Here is a 14,802-nt window from a genome sequence, read left to right as displayed (position 1 = left end):
AAAAACCTTTAAGACCCTATTAAAGTAGTAAATTATGCAAATCATCCATACAATATTTCAATAATATGATGTAAAAAATAAATATCAATCTATAAAAATAATAAATTACAATAGTAGCAACTTATTAATTAAAATATATTAACATAAATATTTTTTATTAATAATATAAACCTTAAATAAATAAGTAAAGATTCAAACAATATGCACACATAAACTAATTGAACAATAGTAGTGAACCTTAAACTAAGGACTATGTGCAAAATCATAAACTAATTTATGATTTGGTGAATGCATCGGTGTGCTTCTAGCCTATGCGCTTGTCTGCAATGGGTATGATACTTTGTACAACCCTTTAAATTACTTAGTTTCATTATTATGCAAAGAATCACACCCATATGATATCAGTTGGATGGTTTGGAATGCATATTTCCTTGTTTCTTACCCTCCATGATGCCTAGATGTTAAAATATATGCATTAGTGTGCTTCTAGTCTATGTGCTTGTCTTTGATGGATATGATACTTTGTACAGGCCTCAATACTTAGTGTGAGGCTTTTGAAAAGTATCATACCCATTAGATATCATTTTCATGGTTTGGAATGCATATTTCTTGGTTTCTTACCATGCATCATGCATAGTGTTTGAAACTATGCATCAGCGTGCTTCTAGCCTATGTGCATGTCTTTGATGGGCACAATATTTTGCACAAACCTTAAGATTACTTAGTGTAAGTCTTGTACACAGTATGATACCCATCAGATATCATTTGCATGGTTTGAAAGGCATATTTTATCATTTCTTACCATCATGCATGAGTGTTGAAAAATATGCATCGGTGTACTTCTCGCCTATGTGCTTATCTCTGGTGGGTATGATACTTTGAACTAGACTCAATATTACTAAATTTAAGACTTGTATAAAGTATCATTTTCATATTTTGGAGTGCATATTCCCTTGTTTCTTACCATGCATGATGCCAGGGTGTTAAAAAATATGCATCAATGTGCTTCCAACCTATGATCTTATCTTTGATGAGTAATTTCAGAATGTCTTAGTTATGTTTATGTGTATTTGTGAGACAAAAACAACGTACATTTTGAAATAGAAATATATGTAGTACATTTCAAATATTTGAATGGTTGCATACAATGACTTCTTATGAATGAAATATCCAAGTCATTGTTCATTGCAAAAAAAAATTATTACATTAAATGACACCTATTGATGAACAAGATTTAGCACTTAGCTTCTATCTACCCATTTGTGGTTTACAAATATATTTGAGTGCCTCCACTGAGCATGTCTTTGTGCTGCATTTGAGTTCTCCAAAATCTGCCTCCTTCTTTTCTTTTGAGCCAATCTGAAAGCTAGCTTAACCTGTGATGTATTGACTTTCTTCTTGGCTTGAAGCCTTTGTAGTATTCCTTGATAGAACCACTGAAAGACTTCTTTTAAAATATTGGCCTTCTATTTTCCTCCAAAATGTTGTGTATGTTTAACGAATGCATTACGTGCCATGTAGTGTGATTTCTCCATTCCTTGTGTGGACCAAATTGTAGGGCATCCGTATTTTTTTACAAAGAAAGGAAGGTCATTGTAGATTATATGTTGTTTTGATACATAGGCAAGTGGGCATTAGAATATATAAAATTAATATTGTTTGCTTTAACAAAAAAACATGCACAAAAACAAGATAATGTTCTTACCACGTAATGAGTGATGTTACATGTTGTCCAAGCCTCTTTCATTGCCTTTCCAAAACTCTTTACCGCTTCTTCAAATGCTTGTTGATCATTTTTGCTAAAGGTAGCTTGGTCACAAAAAACAAAAAGCTTATCTAAGCATTTTCGCACTTCATCCTTGACATCTCTTGCCAATCCGTCTGCCTGATGATCTTTGACATCATTGTGTACTTTTCTCCACAAGTTATACTTTATTCTTAATACGTATGTTGTTTTACTGCCATTTATTTTTCTTTTCTCTTCTAGCCTTTACTCCACCAATAGATGGCTTGATAGGGACATCTTATCCATTTGTAGATTTTTAAAGATCCTTTGTAATATGTACATCTTCTCCATGGAGACCAATTTCTGATAGCACTGATTCTAATGATTGTAGTGCCTCTTTTCTTCTACTCTTGGGGCAAAGTTTCCATGCAAATCTAATATATAGGAAAACCAGCTTCTTAATGATCCTACATAATGCATGCAATGTACAAATGTGAACATTGCATAATGGGATCTCAAGAACTGCTTTGAAATTTTTATCTACTTTATCTCTATTGGGTGCTCTTTTCCACCATTTAGAAGCTAAGCCATGCACTGGTTCATTGCAGTACAAGCAAGGAGACTTTGAGTTACCCCCTTTGCTTATATTGAACATACACTTCAGTGTCTTTAGGTCACCTGCCATATGCCATTCAATTTGAAAATCACCCTTCCTTGGAATGAAGATGACGTCCTTGGACTTGACTCTTTAGATGAAATACCCAATAAAGTAATGCATGGTTGTCAGTCTTCACTTGTAACTTCACTTGTAATTTAAAACCACAGGTTTGCAAGAGCCCAACCACCATATGTGCTTTTCCATAGTTTCCATACGTATGGTGGTTGGGCTCATTTGAGGTATGTAAAACCACAAGCTATAGTTTACATACCTCAAATGAGCCCAACCACCATACGTGCTTTTTCAATTGGACACTGAAGTACTTTGAGCTAGACTTTGTGATTGATTGATCAAGTGCTCAATTCATCAAAGTGATAGAACTCTCTTTTTTTCCTTGACAATTTCACACTCATCGAGCTTCACAACAATCTTCAAAACTCCTTGACATTCTTCAAATGTGATACTGTAGAACTCAACTATTAGTCTCTGCAATTGTTCAAGATCTACAAAAATATCATTCCAAGCATTATATGTGGTGCTTCCTTTCACATTCATATACACTTTTGATATGAAAGTACTGTCCAATGAACTTATCAATTTCTTGGTTGAGATGACCTCGTTCCTTCCACACTTGTGTTGGTGTTGGTGTTGGTGTTGCCTAGTCTCATGAATAATAATACTACATCATCATTACAAACATATGTAGAAATTTGACATTTATTCTAAACAACATTCTGGTAGATTGAATTTTTTGAGTCTACAAACTAGTTACACTAAGCTATGAGATTTAGTCTAAGGTCCATCTCTTTGATGGACCACTTTGCTAGCTCCCCATTGTAGCCAAACTTATTGGTATTCCATTGCAACTTGGCATTTTCCTCTCCACATGGTTGGTCACCATCATCTTGTTGACTACAACGAACTTCAAAAGTGAATGGATAGGCATGTGGAAATTGCTCTTAAAATATTGATGGGCATCAAAGAAAAATTGCACATTTCATTGACAATTAATCCAACCATGTGCATACATGTTTGATTGTGGAATGTATTTGCCTTGCATTGCAAAAACCCACAACTTTGCTAATATTTTCAAGCCTAGTCTTGCTTGCAATTAAGGACCCACTATACCCAATACTCCTTAATCTCCAAAGGTTCCTACTTTAGTTTTCTAAAAGGCTTATAGCGGTCCTTTCAAATTTCTCATGCCATTCCCCCATCAATGATACCCACATCTCCAATCTATCGTTTGCCATGGTACAAATTTGTATGGAACCATTGAGCATCATGCACTCATGCTACTTGAACAAGGAGAGAATGGATCAAAAAGCATGAATCAAATGTGCATGTTGGCATGTAAGAATTTGATCCGCTCTATCACATCCACTATGATTGCATCCTCTAGCTTGCCTTCCTTGTGACCTCATCTCTTTCCCACACCATCCACATAATACTGCTTGAAGGAGCCTTCATTCAATGACAGTGCTCGAAAAAGTTGAAGCAAGCTCCCACCAGAATAATGGTGTGATGCTCCATATAGGCTTCTCTTAGGTCATGGCAATCACTAAGGTAAACATAAGGTGTGCTATCTACATGGCTACCTCTCTTCGTGGGGTCTTTGTGCCTCCCATCTATGAGCCATAATGTTGGCCTTGTAGTGCTTGCTAGCATACCATCTATTCTATAATAAGCTCTGAAAACCTATCAAATGGATTTACGAAACTATCCCATATGCTCTAGACACAATTTTCACTAATATGGTCTCCTTCTCTATGATGACCATGATGGAAGCCACATTCCTTATGTGACTAGCCCATTACTGTAGCTTTTTTGCTTCATCTCCCTTATTTCCCTTCAAGATTGCACTACCTCCTTCCTTTGCTTGCTCGTCTTTCTATTCATCAATCCAAAACTTTAATGATGACTTTTTTTTGAACCCTCGACCATTAAGGTTTCTTGTCCTATCATAGGACTCTACCATTATGTGGTGATGCCCATATTGAATTCCACATCTCCATCTGCAATGCATGACATTGTTCCAAAGTAATGGTCTTACTATGCATGATGGTTGGAACTGTATCAATGATGATTCAACTCAAAGAAACACACCAAATTCCCATTTCACAAGACTAAAAATAAAATTATTCTAGGCATACTATCAATGCTTTCTATTGTACCCTTCATCTTTCTCTCTCACGTCCCATTTATTTGCTCAAGAAATTTCTCTTGAAGCATGTGATTGACTAGCTTCTGTTGACCCTTTGTCAACTTAGTACCAACCTTTGTTTAGAGCTAGCTGAACTCATGTACGTGATGCACATCATTGATGCATATAACTTGAAGCCCCAACAAGAGAGTGAGAGGATGATTGCAAGAATTGAAAAGGTTCTTTTAGATATGGGACTACACTCTGGGCAAGTAAAGATTACAAAAGATGAGAAAAGATCTAAAAAAATAGGCAATGTTCCTTGTAAGCCAAGCTTTGGTGGTGTCAAGGCTTTAAAATTCCTTTCTACAAAGAAGAAGAATGACAAGCTCAAATGTGCTAATGAGTTTGATGTATGGACAAAGTTACACAATGCATGTCGTGAACGAGGGGGGAAGGGACAAAAAAGACTAGAAAAGGTGCGAGTGTTGTTAGCTCTTGATAGCTTGGTACCTTTACTACAAAAGAAAAGATTCGAAGAAGATGATGCACAGTATTTCATCAATGCTGTGAATGGCTTTAGCCGGAATATGGAGATAGCTTAGGGAAAGAATCATTTCACACAATACATGGTAATCTCTAACTTGGACATTGAGATGTGCATATTGAATGGTCCTATATTTACTGATTTGTTTTTCTATTTGGCAGCACATATTATATGCTCATGCACCATACATGGCATGGAATTATGGAAGCATCGGAATGTGGTCCACTCAGGGCATGGAAAGATCACATTGGCAAACACGTTGTGCATATAATAGAGCGACCCAACACAGGGGTGGTAGAACTAAGTCAAGCCCAATGGTTAAATTGGTTCAATGGTGGTACATGTATATCGAAATAAGAGTAGCTACAACACTAGCATTCAAAGAGTCCTTAGTGTCCCATGTAGTGCAAGATGTTAACGCAGAAGATCGAAGAAGAATATACAACTCATCGAATGCAAGATAGAATCATGTAAGGTGGCATGTAACCCATCATAGACAAGGGTGCATATGGGTGGAGCGGATGAAAATGATGGTGTAGACTCTTCCAATGTGGATGCCCAAGCATAAGTTTTAGAATTTCTTTGTAATTTTAGTTATGTGATTTGCAGTAAAGCCAACGTATAATGGACATGAGTTGCAGTTGGGATGTTAATTATAAGTATTTACTCAAGGTTGCACTAATTTTACTTTTTTTAGGGTTTTTATTGAAACAAGTATTTTTTGAAAATTAGGGTTTTTGTCCCTATATAAGAGAATCTGCCCTCACTTTCATTTCATTGTTTAAAGAGCTCTCCACTCCCACACCACCTCCCACTTGCCCTTGAGATTTCCACCCTATTTCTCACACCCTCACCCTTTCTCTTGCACATTCTCTCCATCCCCCATGGCCAAGCCCAAGATCAAGGCACCATGGAGATTGGCACAGCCAGACCTGCATTTGAGGCCTACCTAGTAGACCTCATGGATGACACCAGCTGGCTGCCATCCATAGTAAAAGGGTCACAGTGACTGCTATAGACATGCAATTTATTGTATGTCTTAGGAAGCCCAAGGGCACTTAGGGATTTTGTATGCTCCATCTTATACTTTGCTTACAGGCATCTATCTTGTACTCTGCCTATGGGCATCAATATAATAACATGTCTTTTTTAGAATTGTCTTTGCATGTGCAATCTTAAATTTATTTTCAATGTATTTGCAATCTATTAATTTACTTACATGCACTCTCAATGTATACAAAAGCAAAATGAAATAATAAACATTAAATCTTAATAGAACATGTAAAAGAAAATAATACTCAATTTTACTTAACATAGAAAAGGAAACAATGTTCTGTAAACGGGAAGAGAAAATAATTTGAAAATGGTATTCTTTATTTACATTGAGTAGTATCACAAAGATCATCAAATCTTGAATGCCTAAGATACTCTAGTCTATGCTTCTTCCTGCTTGGCTCATATCCCTTTTTTGCTTGTTGAAGCAGAGAGGGCTGCACAATTTCATTCTCTATAGCATGGGGATCTGTAATGCTAGCTAGCCTTGCAATAGCTATAATACTATGAAGCGGACCAGATCGTGTGTTCAAGAATAAAAATAAAGTTACAATATGCCTAATCAGAACAACACGATCGGCAGGAGGACGTATGGGCCTTATCTTCAACATCAGACTGAGGATCCTAAACTTCATGATGTTCATCTTTCCATCTGGTGATAATTGTCGATGGAACACCAAAATGTGTTGAGCCACTCTTGATGTAGTGGCCAATCGATGCCATCCCCCCCTCAGAAGACCCTCTGGTTCCACCCTTGCATCTGGTATACTCATCAACCCATAAAATATCTTGCAACCAACATATTACATCAAAACCCAAAGATTATATAAATTAATAAAATTTATCATTTTTTAAGAATTAATAAGAATAAGGGTTTTTTCACAGATAAAAATCATATCTTTAAGAAATCTGATTTGGGATGCCACTGGGATCTTAGCAACCATGCCCATCAATTTTATGCCAAAAAAAACCCCTGCAAGCCCAAAATCCGACACCATGCAACCAAAGCCCAGTTTCTACAAGGGTTTTTTGGGCATGGTTGCTAGGGTCCCAGTGGCCTCCCAAATTAGATTTCTTAAAGATATGATTTTTATATGTGAAAAAACCATAACCCTAATTGTTTGCACAAATGGAGTGGGAGGGGCAAGTGGCAGGGCAAGTGACGGTGGTAGGATGTCCTCGGTTTAAAATCATAACATTTGGTTGGGTACAACCTTATTTTTCATTCCCTAAATCAAATTTGGGAGGCCACTGACATGCAAAAAAAGGGCTCTGGTCGCATGATGTCGGATTTAGGGTTTCCAGGGGGTTTTTGGCTTGAAAATGATGCACATGGTTGCTAGGGTGTCAGTGGCCTCCCAAATTTCATTAGAACTAAAATTATTTTTCCGAAATTACAAAACCATAACCCTTATTGTTTCCAGAAATTTAGGGGCAAATGGTAGTGGCAAGTGGCAGTGGTAGGATGTCTTGGGTTTAAAATCATAAAATTTGCTTTGGTTTTCTACTCTAAACCATTAGGGGAGAATTGGGGTCTCAAAAGGGCCTCATAAGGAATGGATTAGTCCTAATGAAAGGGCCAAGGTAGGTCCCAAAAAGTCCTAACCCCCCCTCACCTAGGTGGGTTAAGCCCAAAAGTGACCCCACCTCTTACACCTCTTACACAACTCTTACTCCTAGGTGGGAACCAAAAAATTCAGAATTCAAAATTTGAATTTTGAATTCCCTCCCTCTTTCTCTCCTCTCCCTTCCTCCCCCCCCCTCCTCCCTCCCCCTCACTCACTCCCCTTCCTCACTCCCTCCTCCCCCTGCCTCCTCCTCCCCCTCCCTCCCTCCCTCCTCCCCCTCCCCTCTCCTCCCCTCCCCCTCCCCCTCCTCACTCCCTCCTCCCCCTTCCTCCTCCTCCCCCTCCCTCCCTCCCTCCTCCACGCCTACTCCTCTTGCCCTCCCCCTCCCTCCCTCCTCCACACCTGTTCCTCCTCCCCTCCCCCTCCCTCCTCCTCCACTGCTGCTCCTCCTCCCCCCTCCCTCCTACTCCTCCCTCCCTCCCTCCTCCTCCATGCCTACTCCTTCTCACCCTCCACACCTAATGGTTTACCCCCCTTTCCTCCTCTTTAACTGCTGGTCCTCCCTCCCCCATCCCTCCTCCTCCTCGCCCTCCCTTTTCCTGCATGTTGCTTCTTCAAGCCTGCATCTCCACACCTTCTCCTTCTCTACACTCCTTTAGTCATGGCACCATTCGAGGACGTCTCCAACAAGTACCAGGTTCACTTAGAGTTGGAGGCTGAATATGCAAGCACACGTAGTCCAGGATTGAGGGGAGCTTCCAAAATCCACAGTCTTTGTTCGCAATTCGCAAAGGAAAGAAGCATCTCGACCTTTGGGTAGAAGGATCCTTGTATCCTTTAGATCTTGCCAACCAAAAGAGCCCTTCTTTCCATACAATGCATGAGCTAGTTCGGTTTGTTGGAAATGGACATGCGGGGTTGCTTGGTTATTGCAATCAGTTAAACAATGCTCAGTCAATGGCTACGCAAGCAAGCGAGATGCACAAAGCCCAAGCAGAGATGCTAGCACATTTAGGAAATAGCACCATTATGCAATGCATAACTCTATGCAGGATCTTTAAAGGAAGAACTTGGATCTTCATGATAAAGCCAAAGCATTGGACTTGGAGTGAAATGTATTGGACTTGGAGCGACATAAATTAGAAGAGTCACTTTGTAAAAGCTAGCTAAGTCCAAAAAAGGCTTGGAAAGATCTATATACAATCAAGTTTGATGAGCCGTAGAGAAGGAACGAGAGAAGGCAGAAGAATAAATGCAAAAGATGAAAGAAACACCTTTGGGATTGAAAGAGAGGAAAAGAAGGTACTTACATAACATGGATGCATTGGCACCCACTGGTGGTTCTAGAAAGAGGAGAGTTTGGGCTACAAGGTTGGTTATGAAATGTTCCAATGAGATTACTCTTTTGTGCTACACTGTCTGTGACTAAGTTTTTATTATGTTCTTCTTTAGGAACTTCATGGAAGATGTGATGGGAAGAACGAAAGGGGATGATATTGACAGTTCATATGCTCTAGCTAGATTATTGAAGTCAAGTGATGTCATTGGGATACTAAGGGACCCAAGACACAAGCGCCTACATGTGCAAGTTGCTGAAGAGGTGATGAAGGACTTCAAGGATATTGTGGATACAAAGGAGATGCTTGTAGCTTGTGATACTGTGAGTGTAAGTCATGAAACTTACACATTTGTTTTCAAAATTTACAAGTCTACTATTTTGGGAAAGGATAAGAAGCCTACAATGCCCCTACCCACACCTTGGTCTGTGAGACGTGCACAGTAAAAAACAAACCAATGTGCAAGAGAAATGCTTGGAGGGTACCATTGCGTAAGGGGCACAATGACTTGGAAGAGTAAAAAGAAATCTGGCTTGCAAACCTTTGAGATGAATGCTTTCAACAATGTCTACTTAGATGTTGAGAAACCGCGACAAGCAATGGTCAAATTATATGGCATGAGAGAAGATGGTAAGAGGAAATCCATTATAGCATTGCACTTTACTTAGTTCATTTCCTATATCATGTTTATCCTAACAATTTCTCTCTTTTGTTGTACAGATTTTGCAATGGAAAGCTCATATTTGTCATCAAAATGGATGAAGCTCAATTGGTGAAAGAACACAAGTTAGAGAGAGTCAGCATCTGCATTATGAATAAAGCCTTAGCCTTTGTTCAAGGGAACAAAGAAGTAGAGCAAGATTTCTCAGTGCAATTAGAGAAAGATATATGGTAGCTTGCAGCATTTGAGACTTCGAAAGAGTGCCATGAGACATTGAAGTGGGTTCTAGATAGAACAAGAATCCCATCGACGATCCGAAGACAAGAGGAAGGGCAAACATTGACAGTCGATGGCCATGGAACCTTTCAAGTTGAATGGCATCTTGCTGGTGATTTAAAAACCCTCAATTGCTTGCATGGTTGTGATACAGGGGCAAATGCAATGAACACATGCCTTTATTGCATGTGTTCGAAACGTAAGCAAAAGGCTGGCTTACAATGGGAGAATGGCATTCTATCTTGCAGCCAAATGCAAGCTCCCAATCACGACAAGAAGGATCCAAAGTGGGATCCCATCTTGCCCATCCCACTTGAGAGAGTACACATATGTACTTCACATGTAGAACTACGCGTACTTGATAAGTTGTATATGCATCTTGTTTATGCTTGGAATTTAATTCCACAAGAAGTATCCACACGGTGCATTGCAGAAGCTGAGAAGTTGCTGTCAGAGATGGGATTCCATGGAGGACATGTCAAACTTAAGGAGGATAAGAAAATGTCTGGGGCAACACAGAATCTTCCTGCAAAAGTGTCCATGGGTGGAGGAAAGGCAAGGAGATTCCTATCGAACCACAATCTCAACAAAGACAAACATACATTGTCTCAAAGTAGTTTGGGTTGGGAATATTGGAAAGCATTGTGTGAATGCATGGCCAATAAGGCTTCTCATCCTCAAGTAGCAACTTTAAGAGCTAAAGTATGGACAAAGGTAGATGCATTGATAAAATTGCTTCGCCAGGTTCAAATCAATGAGATGTATTATGAAAGGGTCAGGATGGCTATAAAAGAGTTTATGCAATTATATAATGGTGAAAGCATGGGGGGAGTCGCACATTATGCATTACATGGTAATCTTGGCACCATCGTAATATTTAGCACTTGCTTTATAAACAGTTTTTGTTGCTGAAATGATTCTCATCATGTTTGCAGCATATTCTCTATGCACACGGACCATGGTTTGTAAAAAATTGGGGTCCTTTGTCCATTTGGAATACACAAGGCATGGAGAAGTCGCACTATAGAGCCAAGGTAGCCTACTTCAAGAACTCAAGGCATGGTGGTGGTGTCACTCATAGCAATGTATTGCATGAGATGTTCGACTGGTTTTTTAGATGATGTTTATTAGGAAGGACTTTGAAGTCTGAAAAGGCAAAGGCATCAGAACTTGCAAAAGCAGTTCAAATTGTATCAAAGAATAGAAGGCATAGTGTTTGGAAAGCATCCATAGGGAGTCGACGAGTCGCACGTTGGTTGCAAGCTAGAGTGAGAGAAGGGAGCAGATGGATCTAACCACCAACAGAAGCTATGGTGCAATTGTATACAAATATGAAATAAATATATTGCTTATTTTGACCACAATTTGTGTGCTCACTCTTTAATACCTTGCTTATTTTGACCACAATTTTTGTACTCACACGACGTTGGGGAAAGTGGGGACATGGTGAAGGAGGGGGGAGAGAAGGGAGGGGCGTGGGGTGAGGCAAGGGGAGGGGTGGAGTGGTAGCAAGGGTGGGGGGAGGGGGGGTATGGGGGAGGGCGACGGCGGGTGTGGGCAGGGCAAGTAGGGGGAGGGCAATGGGGGGGGAGGGCAATGAGGGTGGGGGGGTTTAGGGCGAGGGCACGATGAAACCCTAAAGATTATTAAAAGGGATGTCAAAACATGATGGGCCTATATGAAACATTAAAAAAACCCTAACTCTCATTATTCAATGGCAAGAGTAAAGAACACTCCTAGAACCACTAGACGCCGCCTCCACCCTTCCTCCTCTAGCTCCACTACCTCCATGGCATCTACGCACACGAACTTATCTGAGTTCGGTGGCACCTCCCTCGACTCCTGTGAGCCCTCCCCCAACTCTCGTGAGGTCTGCCAGGACTCTTGTGAGTCCTCCCCCAACTCTCATGAGCCCTCCCCAAGTCCCGTGAGCCCACTCCCTAGTCTCGTGAGCCTTCTCCTCCTCCCAAGTCCCATGAGCCCACTCCCTAGTCTCGTGAGCCTTCTCCTCCTCCCAAGTCTCGTGAGCCCACTCCCAAGCCCCAAGAGCATGAGCCTTCCCCTCAGCCTTCCCCTCAGCCTCAGCCTCAGCCTGACCCTCAACCTTCCCCTCAGCCTTCCCCTCAGCCTCAGCCTCAACCTGACCCTCAACCTTCCTCTCAGCCTTCCCCTCAACCTTCCCCTCAACCTTCCCCTTAGCCTTCCCCTCAACCTTCCCCTCGGCCTTCCCCTCCCCATGAGAGCCCTCCCCCAATCGAACAAAATGTGTTCGATAACCTCCCGGACATAGAGAGAGCGCCCCCATAGCTCCTGTGTTGAATCACACGTTGTCCTTGTATCCCGGTGCTATCTCTCATGGTCATGGACAAGGACATGGCTCCGGCAAAGCGGCTATGAAGTGACCCAACTTTGAAGCCCTCGATTCTCTTGCAACGCACTTTTAGGACTTAGACCACCCCCTGCCCTTGAAGGCACTATCTTGTATCTAAGGCCCAAGGGCCGATCTTTTTTGATAAAATATATCGACATTCTCTACACTATCACATTATTGTGTATTTTCCATTTCTATGACTGTAGTAAGTGATCATTTTAATGCAAGTTTTGAATTCTGTCAAATCCTAAAGGAATTTCACTGTCATGCAAAAGGGAAATTTCCAAAATGCCCAAATTCACACCGTGGCGGGTTTTGGGCAATGGAATTCATGACGAGCAATGATAAAACAAATTATAAAGACATGTAGTCATGTATCCATTGAAATATCCATTTAAATATATGTTTATATATACAAAAAGCCTCACAGGCTATCTTTCTTCTTGGCTAGTTTGAGTACATCAAGAATAGGGGTCTTTGAATCCCCTAGTGGATTCCCAGATATAAATGTAGCCACAATAGCGCTAACATCCTCCTCTCCTACTGCCAAAGACATAGCCATTGCTGTCAATGCCCTGCCATGAATGTTCGATCCAAAGGCATTGATAGCAGCTAGGCAGTGTACCAAAATGACTTTGTCAGCATTCCAAGTAATGTTGGAGTATCCGATAGTGCACAACAATGCCTTGTACTTTAGCAGCTCCAAAGGACCGTGAGGAGAAAATTTGTTATGAAAGACCACGATATGCTCTGCGACTTTGCCAAGGTAATGGGCCAAAGAATGATCTCTCCCAAATGCACTACGAACATTACCCCATTGAGATGAGAATTCATCAAGCTCAAATGCGTCCTGCAATAATTCAACAAACATTAGAAGGCCGACAAAACAAATTATACTGAAAGAACATTAAAATAAAAAATATTTTTGAACTTACCACTATAGCATCATCGGCTTCTATCCCTTCCTCATTTGCAATGTTGATGGAACCAGGTGCTGTGTGATGTTCCATTTGGGAGGTGGACGCTTTCTCCCAACCTGTGTTGGAGGTGGAAGCTTTTGCATGAGAGGGTTGTGCATCATATACAGACATGTCTGCATCCCTCATTGAAAGCAGCGTTGTCAAGAGAAAGTCTTCTATTGTCTAGTCTTTGGTACCTAAATCCCTGGGATCTTTGACACTCATGTCAACATTGAACCCTGATAGGACTCCAAGTGCCTCATCCTTTCGTGGTCCAAAAAGAATCTCTATGTCATGGAGGAATACGTACTCTTTTCCATCGATGATGAGGGGGGACAAGGACCATAATTCTGAGTCTGGGTCAGTGGTCTTCGATGCAGATTCTTGCTTTATTAGGGGCTCTTGAAGTAGGCTCAATGCTTGAGCTACTTCCATCTCCTCCATTGGATCATCAAGACTCTCTTCCATGTAGATGTCCAAGTCTAGTCTAGGGACAACCGGATCAGTAGTTCTACTAGAGGGGGTGCTAGACGATGAGGCTTCTTCCTCTAAATTTCCTTCTTGTAGAAGGAAGATGAATGTCATCTCCCATGAAAGGAATTTGGTGCTTGTATTTCCTGTGATTCCCGCATCTAGGATGTCTTGAACTTCGACTTTCCTAAACCCTTCTTCTATAAGGTTGTCACAAAAGCAGGCCAAGTGCTTTACAAACTTGGGTTCCTCTACGAAGACATACTTTATGTAATCTATGGGAACCCATCTCTTTGAAGAGTGGTCAAGTGTATAAGCCAAATTTGAGAAATTGTCTTGCATGTAAAGGATGAGATCTGAGAAGTCATCCTTGGCTCACATATATGTGCCTAGGACATCTAAAGTCCTATCAAACACTAAAAATAACTCTTCCTCATGATCTGCAAATGCAGTTCGTGAGATGAAGTCATGGAATGCAGTTCTAGCTGAATCCAGGGCAAATAGCAATTGATGGAGGGAGTAACTTCTGAGGACGGGAGTTTCTATGGCTCTCTAAACGTGAAAGTGAGAATGTGATGTAAAAAGGGCTCTTCCCCCTTAATATATATCAAAACCCTATAAATTAAAATTAATCATAAAATCCTCAAATTTTTTGAAAAACATTTACCATGAACTGAAAGGAGAAAACATTAAAGGAAATAACATTTTAATTTAATTGTCCATCATCTTTTGAAGCAATAACTAGAATTTGATAGACAAAAAATTAAATGCTGCACTAGTTAAACACATTGTTAGCAATCTTCAAAGTTGCGGGAGGAATGAAATTGGCACTATGCATGCACTTCTCCACATGGTGGTTGATCCTACCACCATTTAAGGTAAAGTAGAAGGACTCTGACATGCCGTCCTCCATGACTAATAGGTGTTCTCGCACATCTTTTAGAGTCCATTGCAATGTGATATTCACATTCTTGACATCTCCCTCTTCAACATCAATAGACAAACTTACCCCCATATTGTCTTCATCATTAG

This window comes from Dipteris shenzhenensis, chromosome 11 (assembly GCF_047967505.1).
Source record: "Dipteris shenzhenensis isolate YYH24624 ecotype China chromosome 11, Dip_SZ_1.0, whole genome shotgun sequence".
Taxonomy (NCBI): domain Eukaryota; kingdom Viridiplantae; phylum Streptophyta; class Polypodiopsida; order Gleicheniales; family Dipteridaceae; genus Dipteris; species Dipteris shenzhenensis.
The sequence above is the reverse complement of the archived record's forward strand: the minus strand, read 5'-3'. Positions refer to the sequence as shown.